Raw genomic sequence first — 22,534 nt, 5'->3', positions numbered from 1 at the left:
ATTAAACTTCATCTGCCACGTGTCTGCCCATTTTCCCAGTCTGTCTATGTCCAATTGCAGTCCGCTACTATTCTCCTCACTGTTTACTACTTTTCCTAGCTTAGTATCATCTGTGAAACTTGGAATTTGTACTCCCTATACCCAAGGCCAGGTCATTTATATAGATCAAAAACAGCAGCGGTACCAATACTGATCTCTGAGGGACACCATTGCACACTTTCCTCTGGTCAGAAAAACAACCATTCTCCACCACTCTCTGCATTCTGTCTCCCAGCCAGTTCTGTATCCATGCTGCCACTGTCCTTTGGACTTCTATTTTGCTTACAACATTCTTATGTTGCACTTTATCAAATGCCTTTTGAAAATCCATATAAACGACATCAACTGCACTACCTTCATCCACCCTATCCGTTACTTCATCAAAAAACTCTCTCAGGTTTTTTTGACATGATTTGTGACAAAGCCCGTTTTCATTTCAATGACTTGTCAAAATCAAATTGTACTTCAGGTGCTTGTGAGATTACACGGACCCCATCAGAGGAGAGATGGCGGTGAGATGGCTTCGATATCAACTACAGTAATTTGATTGAGACTTTTGGGGCTTTAAGTTCAATTGTTATTGAGATGATTGAGAGGAGATCTGACAGAGGTGTTTTAAAAAAGGGGTTCGACAAAGTGAACATAGATAGACAATTTCCTATTTGTTGAGTACATGACACGAGGGGTCCAAACATAAGAGAGCCACAAACAGATCTAAAAGAAAGTTTAGGAGTGACTGTTTTTAACACAGAGAGTGGTGAGAATGTGGAACTCACTGTCAGAAGATGCAGTTGAAGCAAAAAGCATCAACGGATTTAAGAGGAAACTCAACGTATACACGAGGGGGTCGGGTATGAGAAAGGTATGGGAGGGGGCTGGGGTGGGGGTGATGATTAGGATATGGGTAGAGAATCATGTGGAGTACAAACACCAGCATGAACTAGACTAGAGCTGTTTTATATAGGACTTTGGTGTATGAAGCCAGCCAGCTTCTCGCCTGTGGGAGGCTGCCGCGTTTCGCCCACAAACATAGTCAATTCACTTTACAGTCTATTCTGTGAAGCGCTTTGAGATGTTGAGAAGATGTGAAAAGCACTATATCAAATGCAAAGATTATCATATTATTATTATTAATATTATAACTGTTCCCACACAGACGTGAAAGACGTAGGAAGTACGGATATGCAGGGTGTACAGATTTCAGCTGGGGCAGAATCTGGCTACAATTGGTTAGACTAGGAAGAAACCAGCCCGGATTTTCCAATCGTGCAGCTTGAAACCTCTCATAGACTTAGTCCTAAAAAAACTGTTGTCTTAGAATTTAAGATTCTGGAAAAATCTTTAACTCAGTCGTAATTTGGAAGCACGTTTCCGAAGGCAGAAAATCAGCTTCCGAAACTGAGACTGAACTTAAAATCACGACTTCTTTTTTCCAAAATTCACATAATCTTATTTTGAAAACGGTTCTGAGGTTATGAGGAATACCTCGTCTCTGATCGCTATTAAGTCATCCACAAGATTGCACAATTACTCTGGATGAAGACGACGCTTTGGTCCATCCAATCATCTCCTTCCACAACACCCAATCTATCATTCCCCCCACCCCGTCCAGTCTCTGATGATAAACGTGTGTGTGTTCTTGGAGCATTTACCATTGGTGGGGAAAGGGGAGAGGTGACTAGGTACAGTCGAATAGGAAGATTTTCAGGTGTGATCTGAAGACTGGCAAGGAGGAAATTGAGGCAGAGTGTTCCATAGTTTGGGATTCGGGTGCTTGGGCAGATGAGGTACCAGAGGGTGCTGGGCGCCTGTTGAACTGTATGCCAATGCTTCAGGATGAAGATGGAGGCAGAAAACAAGACCATCTCCCCTAAGCAGAGGTCAGTGTATTTTCACTTTTACTCAGCCAGCTCAGAATTTCACAGCCCGGCGACACTTGGCTCTATAGTCACAGTTTCTGGATGAAAGAAGACTTGTCTATTAATTCTGGTGTTGTCCTTGCATTCCAGCCACCTCACTGCTGTGCTAGTGATACCCTCTGGTTCCCACCACAAGCATTGCAGAATCATAGGTCTCAAAGTGACCGTATTCCTAAACGCATTCTTTCCTTTTCAAAGCAAAATAATAATAATAATTAATTATTATTAATTTTAATAATATAATAATCCTTGCATTTGATAAAGTGCATTTGATAAAAGACTTGTGGCCAAACTACACAAGATTCACTACAAAGATTGTGTACATTGTAGGTGAACACGGCAGTCAATTTAGACGCAGCAGTGTTCCAATAAACTGGAGAGACCTTTTTCTGAACTCGCATTAAGGCAATGGAGGCCTTGCTGGGAATCGTTAGACACTTTGGAGAAGTTACCAGCAGAGAACAAAGGCAGTGAGACAATAAAACAGTCGGTCTGATGTTCTTCCAAGTGTGCAGTGCACTCCTGAATCAGCCCCGACTTCACCACTTGTTCTTTAATCCGAAAAGGGTTTAGGACTGGCTAGGGAGTTGAAGCGGCTTTATCAAGATTCAAGTTGAATCCCACGAGCCTTCAAAATGTTAGCGATTTCCAAAATTAATGAAATCATCATTACCATGTTGTCTGAAATCAAATCCAGAACAAACATTTCCACTGCAAATTCCATGCTACGGAAGCTGCCAACACTGTCTACTTCTGAACAGGCACAGTTTGGCACTTCCACTGTCTAGAGATGGGTATCCAACAACTGTACAATTCAATGCGGTTTTTTTACATAACGGAGGCTCTAGACATTGTGGCTGAGCACGACCCAATTGTCTGATTTGCAGCCAAATTAAATAAGCACCTCTGTGGCGTGCGGGAGGCACGTATGTTGGATGTGTGGTGCATGGCAAAGGTTTCATAGGTCTGGCTGGCAATATAATAACAATCCTTGCATTTGATATTGGTTGTTGATGTCTCACAGTGCTTCACAGGATTTTACTGCAAAGTGTAGTGACTGTGCATTTGGTAGGCAAATGCAGTAGCCAATTTGTGCAAAACCGCATCTCACAAAGAGCCTTGAAATGAATGTCCAAAACAGATACGTCAGGCAGGAAGATAAAAGCCAGCAGAGTAGTTTAGTCTGGGAGTTGGAGGAGTGAGTTGGTGAATAGGAAACTGTGTTTGGAGATCGAGCTAAACTGAATAAGATTGAAAAGACTGACTTGCAATTTGTGTCCGTTTTGAGATTATTTATGTCATGCACCGTTGTGGAGATTATTCAAGAGTTGGCAGTATGAGGTTCTTTTTGGCGAAATGAATAAGTTGACTGTGATTTTCATTGTTAATGAGAGTTTTTTTGATATCTGTTACATCTGTCCTAACAGATGACACAGCCACTTGGGAGTGTCTTTGTATTTAAGTAAAGCTACTCTTGGTCTAATGCAAGTTGATTGCTTAAAAAAAAACAACCTTTTAGTGATCATCCTAAATTACACCCCATTTATTTGAAGCACATGGAGATGTTTTGACCTAAATAGAGAATGAGGCTAGAATAAATAGTTCCAGGGGTGGGGGGAACTAACCACAGCACATGGGATCAATATCTATTGAATCTATAAAGTTGCTACTGGAAGTAGAATAATTATTTATTTTGAGAGCTGTGTCTACAGAAGGGGATAGCTGCTGGTAGGTGTGTGCTTTATCTGTTCAGGAGGTCATCCAGCCCATGATGTCTGTGTTGTTGCTAATCCCATTCTCTGACCTAGTGAAACCATCTCAAAGTGCTTTGCACAATACAACATGATTTAGAATATCAGTTGAATCTCAAGCTGCTATTTGTAGGAATCAAAGAACACTTATGCATGGCGTACTAGACTGTAACCTGGCTTTTCCAATATGTTTGTTATCTAATGCACCATGACAGAGGAAAGTGTAGCAGAGATTTTTTTATTGTTTGACGTTACCTCTTGTTTTGTATAGCTGAATCCTCAAACTGACAACTAGTTTGCCAAGAAGTTGTGCGGTTGGATCAGGATTATACAAATAAGTTAAAAAATTCTACTTGGCAAATTTCTGAACCACAGCCTAAGAGCTGTGTTCCTGAGCAATTTAGTCTCAGTAAAAGCAAGACAGATGTATTGTAATGATCGGCTTTTAAAATGCTCTGTTGCGTGCAAATGGAGTTTGCCAGTAGATTAACGGTCTTCAGCAGGCTTCAGTCTGTGCATACTCAAAGCAGTGAATCCAAGGGGGTTATTTCTCATCATGTTGATACGTTTTACTCCCTTTAGCAAGAGAATGAACTTGTACTTTTGCTGGTGGCCCTGGACCTGAAGCCATTTCTTTGTCAACTTGGCTTAGTCGGTAGCAGGTTCGCCTCAAAACCAGAAGGTTGTGGGTTCAAACCCATATTACATCTTTGACCTCGGGCTAGCCAATGCAGTACTGGGGAAATGCTGCATTGTTGGAACTGCTGTCTTTCACTGATAGGATATCAAACTGATGTTCTGTCTGCCTTTTCAGGTGAATGCTAAAAATTCCATGGGACTATTTGAAACGAGAAGGGAATTTCTCCTGGTACCCAAGTTAATGTTCCCCGAGATTATTTTAAAACATCATTCACTTCATGGCAATTTATGGGCCATTTCTATGCATACATTGGCTGTTGCATTCAACCACAAATACAACCTCTACAGTAGATCTTGTGAAGTGCTTTGAGATGTCCTCCTGACCATCTAAGGTGTTGCATTGGTGTATTTTATTACATTATTACTGATGTTTGAAGCGGTCTTAATTCCAGCACATTTACTATTGAGCTCAAGGCTAATTCTAGTCTGATAATCTGCTGCTTGTTTTGTTTGAAGTAAGAACTTGGGAATTTCTGTTCATATTATAGTACAGCAACATTTAGCCCAGTGTTTTGCCCACAAAATATACAGTCAATTCACTTTCCAATATATTCTGTGAAGCGCTTTAATACATCTTGAAGACGTGATAAAGTGCTATATAAAATGCAAGGATTATTATTATCACTTTGCAAATTCTGAGCTTTGCTCCCGGGAAAACTCACGTGTAATCTGTCTGTGTACATCAAACCTCTTGCACCCTCCTGTCACCAGTTGTTTACCCAAGTCAAGTTATTTTCATGTTTAATTTGGAACAGTCAGTGTTGGCAACTTGTTTGACCTGGGGCAGGAACGCTACGATCTAGCCATATCCAAATACTTGGGTTTCAAGGGCTTTTAAGAGGATCCCATAAGTACTTTTGACAAATGTGTGGTTAAGATTCTCACCACAGATGCCGAACAACAGAACATAAACACAATGGCTTAGCCATTAAAATGACATTAAAATTAGGCTGAGCCATTGTGTGGAGTCTGTAACTTAGTGGTTAGAGCACTCGGCTCACAAGCAGAGGATCCGGGTTCGATTCCCTGGCAGGGCGAAACCTCAGGCAAGTTTCCTTACTCCACGGGCCTCTGTTTACCAAGTAGTAAGTAGGAACCCGGTTGCTAGTTGATACCAGATCACTTACTGAGGGTAATAATCATTTTTTTAAAAAAAGAATAAAATTAATTTAATCAATTCATGACTGTTTGTGGGACACTGCTGTGTGCAATTGGCTGCCGCATTACCCCTACAAAATATACAGTCATCCACTTTACAATATATTCTGTGAAGCGCTTTGAGACATCTCAACCATGTGATAAGGCGCTATATCAAATGCAAAGGTTATTAATAATTATTGTAATAATAATGGCTCAGCCTGGCATTAAAATCTAGCCATTCTTTCACTTCCAAATCGTGGACATTTCATGCTGTGCTACAGAGTCAACCTCAAAGGTCTTCTGGCCAACAGCCTCGGCTTTCGTCTGCACTGCTCCATTATTGGTGCATACCATGTGCACGTATGTGCCTATTCATTCCATCACTCTGTTGATATTTTCCAAAGGAATGTCGCATCTGCTGGTTTGATGTGAATGGGACCATTCAGATCAAACTTTCCCCTGTGTCAGATTCTGTGTCAGCATAATATCTATGACACTGGCCCGTGAGCAAGACTGACATGTCCATAAACATTTCTAAACTGAACACTAGCCTGACTGGACTGTAAACCAGAGGAAGTGCGAGACACGTAGGTTATGTGGTGCATTCAATCACCACCACAATGGCAGAACCAACTGTTTGGTCTAAAATGCTGCCAACACACCACTGTCTCAGCACTCTGAGATGTTATTCTGCATGAAGTGCACTATATAGATGCAAGTTGTTGTTGCACTGAAAAAAAAGGCATCCTGTTTTAATTATTATAAAAAGTTAATATAATAATCTTTGCAATTGATCTAGTGCCTCATCACATTGTCCAGATGCATCAAAGCACTTCACAGGATATACTATTAAGTGGATTTGACTGTGTACCTCGTGAGCAAAACATGGCAGCCTGTTTAATTTGGGGTGGATTGTTTGCCAGGAGAAACTCCCTTCTCTTTTTTTTCCGAATAGTGTCATGGGTTCTTTAACATCCACCTGAACAGGCAGATGGAACCGTGGTTTAACGTCTCATCGAAAGGTCAGCGTCTCTGACAATTCAACCGCCCCCCACCGCCCAGCACCATATTGGAATATCAGCTTAGACTATGTGATTCTAAGTCCCAACATGGGGCTTGAACCCATAATCTTCTGACTCCGAGGCGAGAGTTCTATCACTGCGCCAGGCTGGCTCGTGTTGTTTAAATGATGATACGACAACAGCTTGCATTTATATAGCACCCTTCACGTGGGGTAGCGTCCCATAGCGCTTAAACAAGGCTGGCATAGTTCACATGAAGCTTTAATTTTGCTTTACAATGATGCCACAGTTTATAAGGTGAAGGCTTTGGGGGGTGGGGTGGGAGTGAAATCAAAGGTAAAGTTACAACACTAGATTTGCTTACAATTGCATCTTGCATTTTTGACCACTGTACATTAATTCCTGAGTTTGAACATTATGTATTTGTAAAAGTGAAGGATCCCTGGAGAACTCGGGCCATTGTTAGATTACAATTTGACAGCTGTAATAACTAATACTCGGGTTTTGAGTAATTCAACATCCTGCCCAGTTTTATAACTGGCTTTGTAAGAGTCAAATAGAAAGCTTTGTAAATACCATTGATTAAAAACAGCTTGTTTCACAGACAGTTGCTGAAAGCTAAACGTCTCCAGCAGCATTGAATATTTGGTCCAATATCCTGTCTTTGTTAAAAAAGGGAATAGGAGCAAAAATCTGCTTGAGTGTTTAATATCCAAACTGTCAATGCTCGCCCTGTTGAGGTAACGTATTGTATGCTGTGACTCTATGAAGAATAGTCCTATCTTAATATACCTCCTTAGAGCACCTTTTACTGGTCAAGATACAGTACTTTACAAATTTGATTCGCCTGTCCAAATGGACTCCTTGAAGACTTTGCTAATGTTTCTCCATCTCATCCAAGAACTGAGTATAAGCTATTATGATTTTTTGGGGGGACGGGGAGAATGTGGATGGGAAAAATTACAGTTCTGTGTGGTTCAGTCGATAGCAAGTTTACCTTTGGGTTCAAGCTTCTTGTCTAGTCTTGAGATGATGATCGAACTTGACATCCCAGGTCAGTACTGAGGGAGGGCTGTATTGGCAAAGATGCTATCATTTGGATGGAACTTTGAAAGTTTTCATCTGCTTCTTCAAAAAACATCCCACAAGAAAAATAAGTTTCTACTGGAGTCATGGCTAAGAATCCTTCAAATACATTAGACATTTCACCAATGGCTGCTGGGTTTGCAAACAACAGTCAATACTGGACAGTGAAAAACTAGAGAAGTGATTTGAGATTTCGCTATGTGATTTTTGGTGCTCATAGATTTTTTTCTTAGTTAACTATTTGAAATGCTTTTCTTTAAGCTGGAAAATAACTCAAAATTAACTTGAAGTTTGTATCAGTCTTTAACATCATTCACAACACATTACAGAGTCCTTTTAAAAGAACTGAATGTGCTTTTGGTAGCAAAAAAAATAATAATCCTTGCATTTGATATATCATCTTTCACATCAGAAAGACAACTCGGGCCATAAGCGCTCTAAGCGCTTTATACTTTAAAGTGTAGTGACTGTCTATTTTGGAGCCGAACAAATGAATAATACAAAGGTGACCATATCGCCTCACTGAGTATTGACCGGCTATATGCAACTTAGTATCAATTCCTATAGGTGTATATTGTGCTTGCTAAGTTGTACCATAGATCCTGATCCAGTGGACAACTACATAATGAGAGCAACGCATTATTCAGCCACTCTTTCATAGTGTTTTGTTTTCTTATTTGAAATTGATGGTGAACCAAATTCATCAAAGACTGCACCTCACCAAAAGGAGCAAAATGGACCAGTTTAACAGCAGACTTTAACAATAAACTTTTACTGAATTCAACCAGAAAGGAGAAGCAAATGTTTAACGCGGGGAAGTGGAGGGAAAAGGGTATCTAAAGAAATGTGCGAATCGTTCAACAGCAACTTGTATTTATATAGTGCCCCTCATGCAGGGTAACGTTCCAGAGATACATACTGGATCCAGGACTTTAATTTCATTGCAGTAAACTGCTTATCCACTTGCATTGCAATTGTTTCTGATCTGAGCAACATAAAATCCTAACCCAGGGAGCAAGTGTTGTTCCCTCATCCAATGATGTAATTCTTGATTCATAATGCACTAAGTCAAACCATCTCCAACCGAAACCCTAGGTAAGTTTCTTTACTCCACACATCTCTGTTTGCCGAGCAGTAAGTGGGAACCTAGTTAATAATAATAATAATCCTCGCATTTGATATAGCGCTTTTCACGTCGGGAGGACGTCCCAAAGCGCTTCACAGAACACACTGTAAAGTGAATTGACTGTATATTTGTGGGCGAACGCGGCAGCCAATTGCGCACAGCAATGTCCCACAAACAGTCTTAGATTGAAAATGACCAATTTATTATTGGTTTTTTTGGGGTTTTTTTGGAGGGATTATTATTAGGCTCTGTGTGGAGTAAGGAAACTTGCCCAAGGTTTCGCCCTCTGCCTGGAATTGAACTCAGGTCTCTCACTTGCAAAGCGAGTGCTCTAACCACTGAGCTACAGGACTCCACATTGTCGATTGGCAGATCTCTTTCAGGGAATAATAATCCCTCCTCCTCCTCCACCCACCCCCCAAAAAAATTTGGTCACTCAATGCACAACTGTTTGTGGGACACTGCTGTGCGAATTGGTTGCTGTGTTTCTCCCACAAAATAAAAATATTCAGTTTACAGTATATTCTATGAAGCGACTGGTAAGGCACTATATCATATGCAAGGATTATTATTATCTCCATATTTTATTTTACTGTTACCATTCCGCTTAATTTCTCTTACACAGAAGATGTGTCATTGTTACAGATCTTTTGTTGGTTTGGATTAGTTTGGATGACTGACTGGATGATTCAATGAATCACAGTGCAAACATTTCAAAATTGGTTATTGCTATTTCCAATTTATGCAAATCCTGACCCCCAAGGAGAATCCTGATCCAAACGTAACATTTTTGGCAAACAAGCTAAGCATTATTAGTGCTCAGCTGAAGGAAACTGGTGAGTGTTATCTTTAAATGTCATTCCAAATGTCTCATAATAGAATGAGTTCTGGACACATAGAAGCTGGTGCAACACATGAGTCCCCTTCCCTATTTTTACCCTTTTATTTCTCTCTCTCTCTCTCGTATGCAAGGAAACTGAAAATGATAGCAAATAATCCTGACTGTGTTAAAGCTGAAATATCCACTTGAACAGATCGGGAAAATTACAGTGAGGCACAAGACTGACTGGGAGAAATTCCACCTGAGTCTAAAGGTGCATTAATTTCTTAGCAATTCAAAGAGTGGAGAATTTCACAAACTTTTAAATGTAGACTTGATTTTAAGCCAGTTGTTTCGTGAGGGTTTCTTTATGAACAATAGAAAAGCAGGTACAAATTGAGGAATGATTTTAAGAATTTGTGAGATCCAACACTCTCTGAAATGCTAAGAAATTAGTGTAAATTCAACCAAGGTGGAATTTCTTCCCACACCTCACCCCACCCTCAATCCTTTGCAGGTCTCAATACTGTTTTCTTTTTAACATTACTAGTTTTCCAGAGTCTGACCAGTCATCAGAAGCAACTGGTAATGTGCAACGCTGACTCGAACTGGCAAGATCCAAAGATTATAGGAATTCTCCCAGTCAGTCTTGCATCTCCTTGTAATCCACTTGATCTGTTCACGTGGAAGAATCTCGAAGTGCTTTACAGGATGCACTGCAAAATGGTATGACTGTGTGTTTTGGGGGGCAAACTCTGCTCTCTGTATCTCCAGACTCAATCTCTAATTATAATGGGTATTCTAACCTCTTGAAAGGTAATGTTGTTCAATTTCATCCCCAATCCATTTGTTTTGTAAGAGGAGAATCATCTTCAACTTAATTAGCAAAGTCGAGTCTGAAGAACTTTAAAGCTTCTCGGAAAAAGCCAGCACTGCAGGTGCAAAGTGTAAAGGAAACTACATTTATACGGGGGCGGGGGGGGGAGAGAGAGAAGTGTTTTCAATGTAACACCCTGGTTTATGGAGGTTTAGGCTTCAGATTAAATTTTTACTTCCAGCCAGGATGTCCTGTTTATGAGTTTATCTATCTTTGGCCTGTGGCCAAGGTTTGTCCAGGAGAAGTGATTTCAGCTTGTGCAATTGTATGGTTGTTTTTGTCGACATGTCCTGTTTGAGATTTGCTGTTGGGTTAGCAGAGAACCAAGGAAATGCAGCTCCTATATCAGGCTGACCTTTCGCTTCCAAACGCTAGGGGCACAGATACCAATGTTGAAGTAACAACTGCTTCTCTGGCTGAGGTGACTTAACTGGGTTTTAAACATGTGACCTTCTGGCCTACTTGACCCAATGTAAAAATGTTAAAGAGCAACTGTACATATTCAGAACAGTAAAACAGGGGAGTGATTTGTCAAATGTACAAGCGGCACAATAAATCTAAATTATATAGCACATTCTCCATCTTGGAGTGACATGTAGCTCGGTTCTTTTTGTTGTCTTCTTGTTTGGACAGGTTTGTCAAACACTGAGCCTCTCTTTCCAATCCCAGAGCATTGGGAGACTTTGCAAAGGGTTCCTTGTGTTCCAAGATAACTAACATATATCATCGTCACAGACACGGATTTTTTTTATATATAGATTTTTTTAAAGTTGGCTCATAGTGACTTCCCCCCCCACCGGCCCCACTCTGAAAACTCACTTGGCCGTGTTCTTATACGTGGATTAAAACTCTGTGTTCAAACATCTGTTGGAGATGTAGAAATATATCGACCACAAATCTACGAGGTGCACAGAAAACTGTCACCACTGCACACAACCCTCGACGATGGATTTTAAGTGCTTCTCCGACTGAATGGAATTCATGGGCCGACCACTTGGGTTAAAGCGGTCTTCATGTTGCAACGGACAGTTTTATAAACACTGCTTTATTAAGGGTGCTTGTGAATTTTTTTTTGCAGTGGTAAAACACATTTAACTTCTTAAAAATGTGTGAATTTCTTTAGAATGGACAATAATTGAATGTGATGTGTATTAATCACAATAGCCTGCAATTTAGATGGTGCTGTTCATGGACACCTAAACTTTGACCTGTTTTTCCAATGCCATATCATTCTCCGTAAAATGTCTTAGCCTGTAAGGCCATTTTGTCTTCAAGATTTAAGTTCGCACAGAATTGTGTAAAATCTTTAACAATTTCTGGTCTTCAAAAAGTAGAGAACATAGGATATTGGAAAAGGTGTTGACCATCAAACCTGGGGAGACTCCAAAACCCAGTCACAGCCTGAAATGAATTCCAGAGGGTTCACTTGGATTGTTTATATACTTCAACAGTGTTGACTAAAATAAAGTCACCTCTTTGTGAAAATCTGTGGCTCCATTGGTCCTGAGAAATCTCTTATCTGTGTTTCAGCACATTATTAAATAAAAGGCTATTTTCGCAGAGTCCAAATAAATCCCAGTATTGCTTTCTAGTCCTGTTTAAATTTAATTTTCTCCTATTTTCTTGCTACTCTACATTTTTTCTCCTAATAATCCTTACATTTGCTATTGCGATAAAGCTGAGAAAGTCTCAATGTGTTTCGCAAATAATAATAATAATAATCCTTGCATTTGATATAGCACTTTTCACGTCGGGAGGATGTCCCAAAGCGCTTCACAGAACACACTGTAAAGTGAATTGACTGTATATTTGTGGGCGAACGCAGCAGCCAATTGCGCTCAGCAATGTCCCACAAACAGTCGGTGGATTGAAAATGACCAATTTATTATTGTTTTTTGGAGGGATTATTATTAGGCTCTGTGTGGAGTAAGGAAACTTGCCCAAGGTTTCGCCCTGACCTGCCTGGAATTGAACTCAGGTCTCTCGCTTGCCAAGCGAGTGCTCTAACCACTGAGCTACAGGACTCCACAAATCTTCGGTCAGGAAAAGCTGTTGTATTTGTAAGCAACTACTGCAGCCAAGTTACGCTCAACAATATTCCACAAAAAGCCATGAAGTTAATAACCAATTGTAGCAGGACAGTGGCAGACCATCCTTTCTCTTTCCAAACTGTGCCACCCAATGTTTAACATCCGCCTGAACAGGCAGTCAGGACTTCTTGTGTTTACAGCTCATTTAATGCATGGCACCTCTGGCATTGCAGCCATCCCCAAACACTGCATTGGAGTGTTAGTCCTGTTTTAGTGTTAGTCTAAACTATGAGCATTGGAGTGTTAGCCTAAACTATGAGCTCCCTTCATGGGCAATGCACCAATAAAGGTATTCAAGGATTGAAACTGTTCTGAGATTTTGCTAAATACCTTAGCAAATAAATGCAATACCTCTGTCAAGGTGACATTGCTGTCACTTCTCAACATCCAATTTTACCTGCAGCCATTTGGCTGTTTGCGCCATTATTTGGCATCATCTCAAGGCTCGCCTACGGACACTCTTTTCTTGTTGGTCTCCCCAACTCTTCCCGCCACAAGCTGCAGATGATCCAGAACTCTGCAGCTCGTGTCCTCTCCTGCACCAGGATCCGTGACCCCATCAACCCCACCCTCATCCTCGCCGGGCTTCAGTGGCTCCCCTTTCCCTCAGAAGATAAAATTCAAAATCCGCATCCTCACCTTCAAGGCCCTCCATGGCCTTGCCCCTCCTACATCTCTGACTTACTGACCCATTATCAACCTGTCTGCTGCCTCCATTTGGTAGCCTGCTCCAGGTCTCCCACCGGACCCGCCCTACCATTGGCGGCTGGGTTTTCACCCTCTCTGCCCCCATTCTTTGGAACTCCATCCCACAATCCTTTTGTCTTGCTCCCTCTCCTGCCTCCTTCAAGGTGCGATTCAAGATCCTCCTTTTTAATCATGCCTTCAACCGCTCTCCTACCCTCTCTGCCCTCCCTCATCCCAACCCTGCCCACCCCCCACGCTCGGGTCCTGATCCCTGACTATTCAGTACCTTGGTACGTCCTCCTGACTTGAAAGGCTCTTTACAAATGTAATTTTGTTGCTGGTGTTTGCTCCTCTGAGTGCTATAATGGATTTCTGCATGTGTCAGACACCTGGCTAACTCGATAAAGTGACATTGATTTGTGTTGATTGCCTTTGGTTAATAACTTTGTATTTTTTAATGTCGCAGTTATCGTTGGTAAGATTTTTGAGAAAATTTCATTCTCAATTTGAGGAAAACAACCACCAGAGGGCATTCCTCATACATGCCTTCATTACATCCAGGCTTGACTATACCAACTCCCTGCTTGTCGGCCTTCTCAACTCTTCCCTCCGCAAGCTGCAGATGAACCTGAACTCTGCAGCTCATGTCCTCTCCCGCACCAAGCTCCGTGACCCCATCCCTCAGAGGATCAAGTTCAAAATTCTCGTCCTCAATTTCAAGGCACTCCACTTTATTTATACTTCACAGTATGTCCTGTGAAGCACTTTCGAGGTCTCGATGATGTGATAATGCGCTATATCAAATGCAAGAAATATTATGATTATTATAAGTTAGTGCAGCTGCAATGAAAGCTGCATTTTATCTTGTCCTGTGAACCCACATTGTAGAATATGAAGTGCCCAAATAATAATAAAAATAATCCCTGCATTTAATATAGAGCCTTAACATATCGTTGAGATAGCTGAAAGTGCTTCACAGAATATACTGTAAGGTGAATTGACTCTATATTTTGTGGGTGAAAAATGGCAGCCATCGCGCACAGCAGTGTCCCACAGTCAGTCATGGATTGAATAATATGTGCATGAAAGATCATGGTCCACACTAGATGGCGTATCATTATGATCATGGATTGGAAGGTTTAGCAGTCCCATATCTTGGGATGGGATGCTCTCTCTATTAAATGTGGCTTCTTGGCATGGTATGTCCTGTGCTTGTGTTTGTTAATAAAACATTGACCTTCATAACGCAGACCACGAATAGTTATGCTTTCATTGGTTTACAGCTACATGTGTTTGATTGACAGAGTATCTGGTGATGGCTGAATACCTCCAGGCCCAAACTGCTTGTGGCGCACACAGGTGGTCACTGGGGTGTGAGGATTGCCTCTGGGGAGGTTAAAGTGAGGACCTCCATAGAAACCCCTCTCTTCCTTCTATTCCCAAGAATGTTGCTACGAAAAGCAAACATATGAGCAGTCAAACTTTTCAGCTTTGTGGTGCCCCTGTTTTTGAGATGATGTGCGATGGCATAGATCTGTTTGAAAAGGGTTCTGTCTTCAGCATTGTGCTGTATTGGTCTTACTTTTGCACTTGCCTTCATCTGTTCTCACCTGGCAAACGGGCATCTTACTTTGGCTGGTACTGTTGACCACTGGGTGGAGTGTGACCTGGAGCCAGCCCATGGCCCCTGAACGATGCTAGTGGTGTACGCTAGTGTGGAGTCCTGTAACGTAGTGGTTAGAGCACTCACCTCCTAAGTGAGTGGAACTGGGTTTGATTCCCAGACAGGGCGAAACTTTGGGCAAGTTTCCTTACTCCACACACCTCTGTTCACCTGTAGTAAGTAGGAACCCGGTTGTAAGACGATTGGTGGATCGCTTTTCCGGGGGTAATAATCCCTTCCAAAAAATAAATAAATCATAATAATTTGGTCACTTAATCCATGGGACACTGCTGTGTGCGCAACTGGCTGCTACATTTCGCCCACAAAATATACAGTCAATTCACTTTACAGTATATTCTGTGAAGTGCTTTGAGACGTCTCGAAGGTATGATAAAGTGCTATATCAAATGCCAAGAATATTATTAGTATAATCCCAAAGTCTTGTGGCCAGAGCGACAAAGGTTTGTGACTCAGGTCCTGCCCCTCTGCCTCCTCAGTTTCCTTGGCCATATCCTGGTTACACAAATATAATCCTTTTGTGTGAGGCTATCTCCTGTTGCACTGGACATGTACATGAGGCAGAGCATCAGGCACCAAAGTCTTTATGTGGAAATGGCTTCTGAATGCCTAGGATGCTGCTGTAATTCTCAGAAACTTCCAGAGACTAACACTCATAAAATGCAATACATTAAATTCTCGGTAACTCGCCACTCCACAGGGAAAGGGATCAGAAAGCGAATTATCAGGAGAGCACATAAATAAACACAGCTGGAACATTGACCGCATGATGCCTGAATTGGTATTGATAAGTTAAGCCAGGGTCGAGTTATCAGGAGTTTACTGTATTCCTTCATTAAAGTTCTGACAAATCTCTCCCTACACCCCCCCGTACCCCCAAAACTCCTGCCTCCCCTCCTGTGATACTATTAATCACGCTTGGTTTCATTTGAAGTACATATACAAGCGTTGTATTAAAACTACACATAAATATGACCACAAAGTGCATTGGGGGCATTACGCAGAGTGAATGGAATGACAGGAAATTCCACAGTCTGCATCAGTATGCAAGTAGTATAAAGAAATAATGATGTGGCTTTGAGAAGCCAGTGTTTGGTACTTGCAACTGAGTATGATGATATTCACGCTCACGAGAACTCACTCAAAAGTTAGTGATTGGCTTGATACCGTAGGCTATTTGCAAAAGTAAATAGCAAGTAGAAACCACAAACTACTTACAAAGCAATTCTTATACAGTATGTTCAGAGAAATCACTGCTGTGGTTGCTGTTATTAAACTGATATTAAAATGATTAATAAACCAGTATATAATAATAAATTTACCCCCAACTTCAAACATATTTTTATTGGGACTTGCTTGGCATAGACTAGTATGTTGTCTATGTTTGACTAATACAGTATGTATAGACAAACATTCACTTTCGCCTCAAATCGATTTTTGCTTTGTAAAATGCTTTTAGGTTTTTTTTTACATGGAAAACACTTTGTATAAATGCATATTATCTAATGCATATGTCTCTAGACACTGTATCACAAATAATCCATTGCAGTAATAATGTACAGTATGAAAAATGCCTTAGGCCTTCTATATTACCGCTGATTATAATTTAACCTGTTACCACATCTTCCAAATGCCGGTGCATTGCAGGAAGTCGTTCAACAGTTTCCTTGCCAGCATTAAAACAGCATGAATAAATTACTGACTTCTAAATCATTTTTCCAGATATCAAGTACCAAATATGGAACCAGATACAAGCTACAGTATATACTTCCATAGTTCCTGTCTTTCCAAGTAGACGTTCAAAATTCCATGGCACTATTTGAAAATAGAAGGGAATTTATCCCAATGTCCCGGCCAACAATTCCACAGATAAAATTGTTCACTCACTTCCTGGCTGTTTGTGGGTCTGTGAACATATTGGCTACATTCACCTACAAAATACACAGTCATTGGAATTTACCGTAAATCCTGTAAAGTGCTTTGAGATGTCTCGATAATATGATAAGGCACTAAATCAACTGCAAGGATTATTATTAAGTAACAAACCTTCACTTACATTTTAGTGTCTTTCATATTTAAAACTTCCCAAGTACAATTATATTTTGTATTGGAAATTAAGTGAATGTTCTACAGGCAAATGTGGCAGCTAATATGTGTCAAAGGTGTCTCAAGTTATGAGATGAGTAGCCAATTCACTGTTATTTACACTGTATTTTACAGACTTCTACCTTTCTTTTGAACATTTAAGTTTTAGTGTAGTCTTTGCTGCACTCCAGGAGGACTTTTAACATTTGAGACCATTTTGCCCATTGAATAGATTACATTTTAAAGTGTTTCTGCTTACCAGCCCTTCTCCCAAGTTACTAGTTTTTCTTCTATTCCCTGTGGATTTCTGCTACTGGCGATTTTGGGGAATTAGATTCTGGTTCATGGGATCCAAATCTCTGGGTTTCTGATGATTTCAAACTTGAGATTCAGAGAACTGGAAAAATAGAAAAAAAAGACTGAAATCAAATTACACCCATCTCAGCTGTGTCAAAGATAAATTCAAAGACCTGATGCTTGTTATTTCTCATATAATAATGAGCTGTAAATCTCCTCCTTCAAAGGATTCTAAAACACCTGTTATCCAGTTGAACTGGATTGTTGAAGCTGTTGAAATCTTGTATGTTTCTTTGGAAAATATTGGACCAGAACTTTTTATCCTTTCCTTCCGCAACCTTAGGAAGAGGTTCACGAACTCTTCAGATTCTTCAGATGTTAAACTGAGGTCCTGTCTGCTTGTTCAGGTCGACATTAAAAATTCCTTGGGACATCCTTCCAACGTGAAAGACACTATGCAAGTGCAATTTGTTGTTGGTGGTGGTGGTCCTATGGCACTATTCGAGAAGGGAGTTTCTCCTGGTGTCTTGGTCAACAATCCTCTATATACAAGAAATGGTCATTCACTTCCTGGCTATTTGAGGGATATTGCTTTGCACAAATAATAATAATAATAATTGCTGCATTTGATATATCACCTTATCACGTCTTTGAGACGTCTCAAATTGGCTGATGTGTTTGCCTGCAAATACACATCCCGAGAAAGCACATTGAGACTTTGTTCCATAGATAGTCACGAAATGAACGATGAACTTATCTGGGGGATTGTTGGCTAGGACACTATTTATTGTAAACACCCTTTTCTTTTTGATAGTACCTTTGGAAGTTTTAATCCACTTGAACCGGCACATTGGACCTCATTTTAATGTCTCTTTCGAAGGATAGCACCTCTGATAATGCAACACCCTCCCAGCTTTGCACCGAAATGTCAGCCGAAACAAGGGACTGAGCTCAAAGTCACACTGTTTGATCTCACAAACGTCTGACTCAAAGGTGAGAGTGCTAACCACTGAGCCAGACTGACACAAGCCTGACAAACATCAGCACAATGTGGACCAGTAATTCCTTTCAGATGACATCATCTTATATGGGCATAACCAAAATGCTTCTATTTCTCAAGATCACTTAAAAAAAACTTATTTACGAACCTCACAGCATCTTTGTATTAAACAAGAACAACAACAACAAAATTATATTTGTAAAGCGCCTTTCACGTCAGGAGGACGTCCCAAGGCGCTGGACAGAGTACAGCATTTCAGACCTGAGCTGGGTTCAGTGGGGGGTAAGGGAGGGGAGGGGAAGGGGGGTGACCGATGGCGTGGTCGAAGAGGAGGATTTTGAGGCGGGACTTGAAGGAGGCTAAGGAGGAGGCGAGGCGGAGTGACTGGGGATGGAATTCCAGAGGTTGACAGCAGGGTGGCTGAAGGCTCTCCCACCAATGGTGGGGCCGGTGGGTCAGGGGACGTGGAGCAGGTCAGAGCCGGCTGAGCGGAGGAAACGGACGGGTTGGTAGGGGGTTAGGAAGTCGCAGAGGTAGAGTGGGGCGAGGCCATGGAGGGCTTTGTATGTGAGGACCAGGATCTTGAACTGGATCCTCTGAAGGATAGGGAGCCAATGAAGTTGGGTGAGAGTGGGGGAGATGGGGTCACGGAGTTTGGTGCGGGAGAGGACATGGGCTGCAGAGTTCTGGATTATCTGCAGCCTGTGGAAGGAGGAGTTGAGAAGGCCGACAAACAGGGCGTTTTCATAGTCGAGCCTGGAGGTGATGAAGGCATGAACAGGAGTTTCAGTGGCCTGAGGGGTGAGGTAGTGACAGAGTCAGGCAATGTTACGGAGGTGAGGGAAGGCAGAACGGGTCATGGCTTGAATGTGGGGGAGAAAAGACAGTTGAGGGTCGAACAAGACACCGAGGTTCCTGACTGGCTTGCTGAGTTAAAATGTGCAACCATGGAGGTTGATGTTGATGTTGCCAGAGCCTGAGATGCTAATGCCAATCAGGGGGACTTCAGTCTTGTTCACATTCAACTGTAGAAAATTTACCCTCATCCAGGACTTGATGTCCGACAGGCAGTCTGTCAGGACAGCAGTGGTCCTGGAGTTGGGGGTGGAGGCAGAAAGATAGAGTTGGGTGTCATCCGCATACATATGGAAGTTGACCCCATGTCTGTGGCTGATGTCACCAAGGGGGAGCATGTAGATATTAAAGAGGAGAGGGCCAAGGACAGAGCTCTGGGGGACACAGACGTGACAGTGCGGGGACTGGAGGAGAAACCGTTAGAGGCAACAAAGTGGAGACAGTGAGAGAAATAGGAATCGAAAGGGCAGGTCCACAAAGATCGAGTAAAGCGGAGAGGTGGTGTATGAGGATGGAGTGGTCGACAGTGTCAAAGGCGGCAGAGAGGTCGAGGAGGACAAAGAGGCAGAGGGAACCCTGATCACAGATGTTCAGAATGTCATTAGTGACTTTGACCGGGGCTGTTTCCGTGCTGTGGGCAGCGCGGAAGCCGGATCGGAGGGGTTCAAAGAGGGAATAACGAGAGAGAAAGGAGCGAAGCATTCTAATTTCAAGATTTTTCATGTGTTCTTTAACGGAGCCAGGAATGCATTTTATAGCAGTATAGAAATAATTAAATTTCTTTCATAATTAAATTTGTCTTACTTAACACACAAGGGTAAAAAGTAAGTTTCAGGAAGCATCTATACACGTTTTATAAAATCCTTGTATAGAGAACCTGCTGAGCAAGGGATGTTGACGTTTAAACAAAAATGTGCTTGAAATACCAGTTAAGAATGATCATCAATTTCTGCCACATATTTACACATTGAATGAATGTCGCATAATCTGCTCCACATGTCTTAAATAAGCATCATAAAATGTTGGCTCAGAGTGCTTAGAAATAAGTTTTTCTCTCTGCCTCTGCCTCTCCCCAATTCAATCCATTGTTCCTGTATTAAATCAAATGTTATTTTGGCAAGAATGAGTTTATCTTGCTTAAAAAGGTCAACCTTTTTAACATGAAGAGTTATAGTTGGTGTACCCTAGACAAATGGATTATTTAGTGCTTTTGCTTCTGAAATGAAAGCAAATGCTTTTTCTGTCAGTCAGAAATTTTACAACAATATTTCAAATATCCGGGGTAGTTTTGGAACCATTGAGTAGTTTTGGAATAGCTATTGGAACCCCATCTTTCTGTGTTGAACCCGGAATCTAACCCTGTGTAAAAATGATGAAGTCACTGTCAGATCGTTTAAAAGACTATGATTGTCTTGGAATATTTCTTGTGAGGAATCTGCATTAATTCAAGCTGGATTTGGACACTAAGGTACAGTGTTTACAGTGGCTCAACTTTAAATACTGTCACTTTCTCCTCCGAGTCAAAAGATCGGGGGTTCAAGCCCCACGTCAGGACTTTGAACTAAATTGACACTCCAATGTGTTGCTGAAGGGAGTCTATACTTTGCCGCCATGTAGATGAGATGTGAAACCAAGTTCATGTTTGCCTGTTTAGTTGGACGTTAAAGATTCCATGGCACTATTTGAAAGCAGAAAGAAGTTTCTCTCTGGTATCCTGGCCAAAATTGGTCATTCACCCCATGGCTGTTTGTGGGAATTGCAATTGACTGCCAATTTCACCCACAAAAACACAGTCACACTACTTTACAGCAAATCCTGTGAAATGCTTTGATACGTCCTGCCAATGTGAAAGGCGCTATATCAAATGCAAGTAACTGAGATTTGTGGAGACGTTATTATTTATTCACATTATGCTTATTATTCTTCTCCCCAGGTAGTTCTCTCTATCGGCTTTTGTTTTGCAAAGCTAGATTTCATTCTCTTCCAATAACCTCTTCAGTATGTTCAATTTTCCACCCATAGGGAATAACAGATTCATCTAATTGCCCCAAACAAGCAGGTTTTCCATTTTCACTCAACAGGAAACTGCAATCTTTCCCTAAAATTAAGTTCTCTATTCTGAGTATCTTTGACTGGTATGTAGGGTATTCTGCTTGTTTTAAGATGAATCAATAGTTAAGGCTTTGATGTGTTTCTTGGAACTTACTCCCTCCTTTTTTCACCCCCCTGATTTCTCAGTAAAGTTCAGTTGGTTCCCAGACTACATGATGAGCTCAGTCCTTATTGGTTTGGCATTACTGTTTACAACAAGAGTGCAATAAAAACTCTGAAATAGCTAGGTTCACTAATTCAGCTGGGGTGTCATGCACAGTTAGTGAGAAAGGTTGAAGACAGTTCAGTTAACACGTTGGCTGTTAGTTAATAGCCAATCTGTCACAGCTCTTGTGAGTTGGAAATTGAGATTGGGATTGGTATAAATTTAGAAACCTATTGCAGTCCTGTTACCTTGGCTTGGAGCAGTGCTTGTCAGTGGCACATGAAACCTTTACTTTGCAACATTATAATAATCCTTGCATTTGATGTGGCACCATTCACATTGGGAACATGTCTCAAAACACTTCACTATCTTTTACTTTAAGTTATAAAGTTTAGGCAATAAAACTGATGTGACTATCAATACTTACTGCAGTAATAATTTCGCTATTTCCTCTGCCCACCCTCTTCATGACCCCACCCAGCTAGGGTGCCCAACCACCAATGTGAAGTGTTTTAAGACATCCTCATGATGAGAAAGGAGCTGTATGAATGTATACTGTATAAATAATAATCCTTGCATTTGATATAGCACCCTTGGGATACTGCTATGCGCAATTGGCTGTTGTGTTTCGCCCACAAAATACAGTCAATTCATTTTGTTATATCAAATGCAAGGATTATTATTATTATTAATATAACTATTATTAATACCTGCCATTATTGGTTAAAACATTTAGTTTTCATATATTTTTCAGGCTGGAGGTTTTTCCAATTTTTTTCTTCCAAGTAGTAATATTAATAATTCCTACTTTTTTTTATAACACCTTTCATGTCAGGAGGACATCTCAAAGTGACTCACAGGATATACTGTAAAGTGTAGTGACTGCATTTTGCAGCCACTTTGAACATAACATTGTCACCCCAAACAGCCATCAAATGAATGACCAATTCTATTTGGCAGATTCTTGGCCAGAACACTGTGAGAAACTCACTTCTCTTTTTGAATAGTGCCATGAGATCTTTAATGTCCACCTGAACAGGCAGATGTGGTCTTGGTTCAACATCTCACCTGAATAATAGCACCTCCGCCAATGCAGCATATAC

The 22,534-nt window shown here is 41.1% G+C and overlaps 1 protein-coding gene across 3 annotated transcripts in view; it reads right to left on the bottom strand.

Moving 5' to 3' along the window:
* The window catches only part of col8a1a (collagen, type VIII, alpha 1a), a 60,710-nt gene that overhangs the window by 18,153 nt on the left and 20,023 nt on the right, over positions 1 to 22,534 (bottom strand). The window contains exons 2-3 of one of the 3 annotated variants that reach the window (XM_042334452.1): positions 17,282 to 17,419; positions 7,568 to 7,642 (exon numbers count right to left, since the gene is read on the bottom strand). The exons of 1 other annotated variant lie outside the window; for it this stretch is intronic. The gene's annotated coding sequence lies outside the window, so the exon portion shown is untranslated. The remainder of the gene's footprint in view (positions 1 to 7,567; positions 7,643 to 17,281; positions 17,420 to 22,534) is intronic. One more of the 3 variants, XM_042334451.1, reaches the window with a different exon arrangement.

Source organism: Callorhinchus milii, unplaced genomic scaffold, assembly GCF_018977255.1.
Source record: "Callorhinchus milii isolate IMCB2004 unplaced genomic scaffold, IMCB_Cmil_1.0 Scaffold4, whole genome shotgun sequence".
Classification (NCBI taxonomy): domain Eukaryota; kingdom Metazoa; phylum Chordata; class Chondrichthyes; order Chimaeriformes; family Callorhinchidae; genus Callorhinchus; species Callorhinchus milii.
This window is presented reverse-complemented; position numbering and strand designations above follow the sequence as displayed.